A 6,112-nucleotide genomic window follows, 5' to 3' on the forward strand; every position below is an offset into this window, starting at 1 on the left:
TTCTACAATTTGGGTCTGTACGTTTAGGTTCGTTTGTTCGACCGTTTAATTTCAGATATTTGCTTTAGAGGATATTGTGATTCTTGTTTACATTTGAATTATGTTGTTGATTCAGCTTTGTTTAAAAACTATAAATATTAATGAAGTAATGAAGATACTTAAAATTGGTTGGTTAGTACTGGTTATTAGTAATGGATTAGCAACAGTTAGCTCTTCAGGTTTTATTAAAAGCGAAGCTTTTCTATAATTAGGGTCGGTCCGTCCGTACGTCCGTCCGTCCGTCCGTAACGGATAGATTTTTTCGTTAATTTAGACATGTTAGAATTGCCCTATCGATTTCAAATTTTGCATGGTGATTCCTTTAGTAGTTAGGTACGATTAAGAAAGCGTAGCAACTCTATAATCATTACCAAAATGTCCGTACGTCCATTTTAAACATGTTGATTTTTTTTACTTTTTTAAATAGCTTTTTTCGTTAATTTAGGCATGTTAGAATTGTCCTATCGATTTAAAATTTTGCATGGTGATTCCTGTAATAGTTAGGTACGAGTTAGAAAGCGTAGCAACTCTATAATCATTACCAGAATGTCCGTACGTCCATTTTAAACATGTTGATTTTTTTTTACATTTTTAACAACAAATTTGGATGTGACCTAATTATCCGATTGGTCTGATTTTTGGTATACTGATTCCTGGGACAACAAAGTACAATATTATAAGCGAAGCAACTCTATAATCAAGTCCTAAAAATGTAAGTATGTCCATAATCATTATCCTGTATCAAGCAGTTTTTCAACAAATTTACTTAAATTTTGCTTTGACTCTTATACATTAGCATTCTGATTATTCAGTTCTGACATTATACAAGTGTTAATGTCCGTTTGTCCTACCGTTTCAGAGCTTCGCCTTTATGGATGTTGTCATCCTTGTTTTAATTCTATTTAGTATTTTTTTTTAAGCGAAGATTTTCTATAGTTAGTGTCGGTCCGTCCGTATTTCGTAACGTTTATTTCTTTTTGTTATTATAGAAATGTTAGAATTGTTCTATCGATTTTAAACTTTGTATGATGATTCCTACACCAGTTAGGTACAAATTAATGTTCTGCTTATTATATACTCTACGAGAGTTATTGTTTTTTTCTTATGTTTTTAGAACTTCCCATTTTGGATGTTGTCATCCTTGTACTAAAAAAAGGGAAAGAAAATATTTTGTTTATGCAAAAACAAAGATATTAAAAATGTTTTTTGTTTGTTTAAGTCTCTGCGATACCTCTTTATGTTTCGCTCAAGTCTCTCAAATATTTAATATTAATTTTTTCCGATTTTTTTGTGATTTCTCTTGGGAGGGTGGTGGTACCTACGGGCGTTGCCGCTAGCAACTAATACATAAATATTTTCTATTTGAAATTTTAGAATGTTTAATGTTAAAATTCCTGTTTACGCTTTTATTGAAAGCATTCATCCTTGCAATAGATGGTGATGACTTGAATGCATTTATAATTGTAAATATTTATTTATTTACTAACTTGAAAAAAGAGGTATAACTGTTAACACTTGGTAATGCATATCTTGCAGGATTAAAGGATATGAAAATAAGAGTGTTACCAAAAAGTAAAAACAAGACAAATACAATTAAAATATCAAATATACACCTTTCCAGGATAGTTTCCAAACAATTAATATTCTGTAAATTAAACGTGAAAAATCATGTATAACATCGAATCACAGTTGTCTAAAAATTAATTTCAGTTTTGTTAGAATGGGCCTTAGGCCCCTCGGTTCTAACAAAACTAGTTAAAATCTCTTTTTTTATTTTGATATCCGCGGAAAGCTGTCTATATTACGATACAATAAATAACTATTTTAGTATGGCTCTGATTCCAATTCGTTTCAGCTGGAGTAGTATTGGTTCTAGGCCATACTGAAAAATAATGTTTTGTATTGTACCAGAAATGATTCTTCACAAAAATTTGAAAAATCGTAGGAATAATTCCTGTTTTGTTGACCCAGGCCCTCGTAGCCAACAATGTTTTAATAGTTATTTCTCGCATCGTATTATAAACGGCTTTCCGCGGATATAGAATGTACAATTATGAGATTAAAACTAGTTTTTTTTAGCCCCGAGGTGACGAAGTCACCGGCTAAAAAAACTAGTTTTAATCTTATGATTGTACATTTCTATATTCGTAGAAAGCTGGATATAATACGATGCGAGACATAGTTTTTTCGTATGGATGAGAACCAGTTCCTATCCACCGGATTCGAATGAATACGAGAAAAATTCTTAAAGAAGTTGTATCAACTTTTTTTTTATAGCTAGCCGGTCCTTTTAGTAAGTAGTAGATGTAAAATTTTTCATAGAATTCAGATATGCAATCGGTTTTTTTTGTAGACCTCTTATTTTTTAAGTAATTTAAGTTTAAAAAAAAAAATTAAGTCGATTTTAAGGTACTAAAATGCAACAAAAAAAAGAAAGAAAATGGCCATTATGAACAAAAATAGTAAGATCTTTAATTTGACACCTTACTTTTTCAATTCTGTCAGGTAATTATTGAAAAAATCGATTTTTTTAAACCTACGAGAATAAAAACTTTGAACTCAATTTTATCATTTCACAAGTAAAAAAATATGGGTTCATATATACCTTTAGAATCAGAAAAATATTACAAATCCATTGTAAGCAAAATTGAAAAAAAAAGTTTGCAATATAGTATATAAACTACAATAAAAGGAATTATATGAAAATATCATATTATATTGTACAGGCAACGTCTTAACTTTTGAATTGGGGATAAAAATGGGAAGGGGGTATAGAGGGGGTAAAAAAGGGAGGACGATAGTGTTGCCAGAACAAAAAATACAATTGGCCATTTTTATATTTTTTTATTTTTTTACTTTTTTTCAATTTTGCTTACAATGGATTCGTAATATTTTTCTGATTCTAAAGGTATATATGAACCCATGTTTTTTATGTCTGTTTGAGAAAATATTTAGGTCTAAAGTTTTTATTAAACCGAGGTTAAAAAAATAGATTTTTTCAATAATTACTCAACAGAATTTTAAAAGTAAGGTGTCAAATTAAAGATCTTACTATTTTTGTTCTTACTGGCCATTTTCTTCTTTTATTTTGTTGCGTTTTAGTACCTTAAAACCGACTTAATTATTTTTTTAAAAAACTTAAATTACTTAAAAATAAGAGGTCTACAAAAAAACCGATTGCATATCTGAATTCTATGAAAAATTTTACATCTACTACTTACTAAAAGAACTGGCTAGCCATAAAAAAAAGTTGATACACCTTCTTTTCAATATATATAATAACCGTGGAGTATTGTCTTTAATAATTATAAACATTTCAATAGAATAACTCCATTCAATTTTATCACTTACTATAGAAAGAAAAATAAATGGATAGAATTCCAAAGGCCTTTTTAGACTTATCGTCTAGATAAATAGAACTATTCTTTGACAGATAAATTCACGAAACAAATAATAAACAATCAAATCCATAAGTAGCGCATCAAAAAAAAAACCCAAAAAATAATGGATGAATAAACGGACAATGTAAGTTAAAGAGCATTTATAAATAGCTTTTATGTACCTTTTGTAGAATGACCGACATACCAAGATACCAATTAAGTTATTTTTTCTTGCAGGGAATCAACACCGAAAAGGTAGCCGTAGAGCTCATGCAAATGTTTTTAAAGGTTTTGAATCAGTCAATTCTCAATAGACAATAATGACTAACAAACGTACATATATAACCTAGTTATAGAATAGCTGTGCTACTACAGACATGCAAGTGTTTGTGTCACAGTCAAGAGTGTCTTAATCGATATATTAATACTTGGATGTTGCACAAGATTTCCATGTACTCAACAATGTGATACTCTCAGCTGGTAAAAATAACGATACATCCCATCAACCACCTTTACATCGTCCCCTCCCCTCCTACTGGATAATTTAGCAACCAAAATAGAAGTAATTTTTGCCCTGTCAATATATCCACGTATTCTATATCCATTATGGTGTCAAATCCCGTAAATATTTGAGCGCATACCGTAAATATTGAAGTACACATACTCAACAATTCATGAGTTTTTGAAAGTCATTATTATTATGTTTGCGCATAAACTTCCTTATAATTATGTAGGATAGATGGATAGTAAACCATAGTAGTAAGTTTTTTTTGTCTGTAGCAAAAGATATCACTAACTGCTGAATCGATATGATCTTTTACAAAGAAGCTTTTTAAAAGTCCTGAGATAGTATTTTATTGTAATAAGTTTGAGTATTTTTTTCTCCTTTTCTCTTATAATATAGAGACCCTATATGCTAGAGGCACAGCCGCTAGTCCTATTACATAAAGTAATTCGGTTTTTTTTTGTCTCAAGCGATAACGATAACTACTGAACCAATTGAGCTCTCAAGTTTAGGAAAGCTTCACATATTTTATTTTTGTTTATTGTAAGATTTAAGTCTTATGGATTTAGACTATATTTCAATCTTTGATTACAGAGCCCCAAGGCGTTTTCCAGTCCTTGGATACTTGAATTATATTGTGTTAAACCTACAATATGTTCAGTGTTTAATAAAAATAGTTTATTAATAAATTTCAATACAATGTATAATTATCATTTATTAATGTTGATATTAAATGTATATGTTGTTTTGTCCCAATAAAAAATATTTGAATTTGAGAGCATCCAGAAGTTTTTTTTGAATCGATTGAGCTCTAGTTTTTTAGCTAATCTATTGGAAGATTTAACTCATTTATGTTTGTTTTGGCTTACTGTCTGCCTTTGAAGACAAAGCACTTAGATGATAAAGGGCAGTCGTTAGTTTTAAGAAATAGGTGTATTGTGCGTGACTCCTTGATTTGGGACATGCTACGCTCCCTGCAAGCTACTCTAAACTCACTTTGTCTGTTTGTACATCAATCCGTTATGCTATAAGGGAAATGTGTTTATCTCAGCTGCTATTTAAGATGGATTTCTTGTATTGTATAAAAGATACGCGTCTTACTTAAGAAAATAAAGTATATGTTTTATTTTGTCTGTCGGTACAAGTTACAAAACAATATTTTTGCCTTGAAAGGTTTTGTGATTTTCTGATCCTAATATTGTCTTACCTCTTTTTTTCTTTTTTTTATGTCCACCTAACATCTGTTACATAACTCACTTGTCTGTTTATTCATATCATTTTTTATACTTCGCTACTAATGGATGTTGTCTGTCCTATTAATAAATGTGAATATAAAAACCTTTCATAGTAAAATGTGACTTGGGGTAATGTATTCTTTTGAGGTAGCTACAATACTACTTTAAAATTCGAAATGTCCACCTGTAATAGATAGTATGAGGATTTTATTGGGTGCTATTCAAGATAGACGGCTGAATTTTGTATAATTAATTTTGTCCGTCGTCATATCGGTCATGCTAAAAAAAGATCAAAACTTTTTTCAAAAAAAGTTTTACTATTCAGGTATATATTTCACGTTGTCCGTTAGTCAATACACATTTTTTTGTATTTCGCTACTCTACTGATTTACATTTCTTTTAAATTTTACAAATTGATTTATTTGAAAGATTGAAACTCCTTATACAAAGAAACTAAATTTTAGACATTGCATGTTTAAAATATTTCAGTTACTAACACTTTTTCTTAAAGCCATCAATTAAATCATTGAACTTATTATGACAGAAGGCCAAAATTTTAACAGGGAAGAAAACTTTTGATTGAAGAGTTGTTATTAATATATTTTTTGTGTAAAAAAATGAGGGTTAAGCTGCTTGCAAAAATAAAATAAAAATTTAAGAATAATGAATGCATGAATGTTGTATTTTTTTAGAATCATAAAAATACAACTGTATATTGTTAATTGTTAAGAATTTTAAATTTGTTTAATGCTTATTGTTAGAAAGCTAACAATTAAAGGAAATAATGTGTGTATGTTGCTTGATTTGCTCATTTTCAATAGAATGATTCATAAAAATTAAAGTTGCCTATTTTTTAGTCTTGACAGTGGTGTGCGATAGAGTGGTGTAAGGGGGTGTCAATACCCCCCTTAAAATTTAAATTTAGGCTATCCAACAAGCGATATAAATCTGAA

This window comes from Acartia tonsa, chromosome 8, assembly GCF_053477335.1.
Source record: "Acartia tonsa isolate MP-2025a chromosome 8, ASM5347733v1, whole genome shotgun sequence".
Lineage (NCBI taxonomy): Eukaryota > Metazoa > Arthropoda > Copepoda > Calanoida > Acartiidae > Acartia > Acartia tonsa.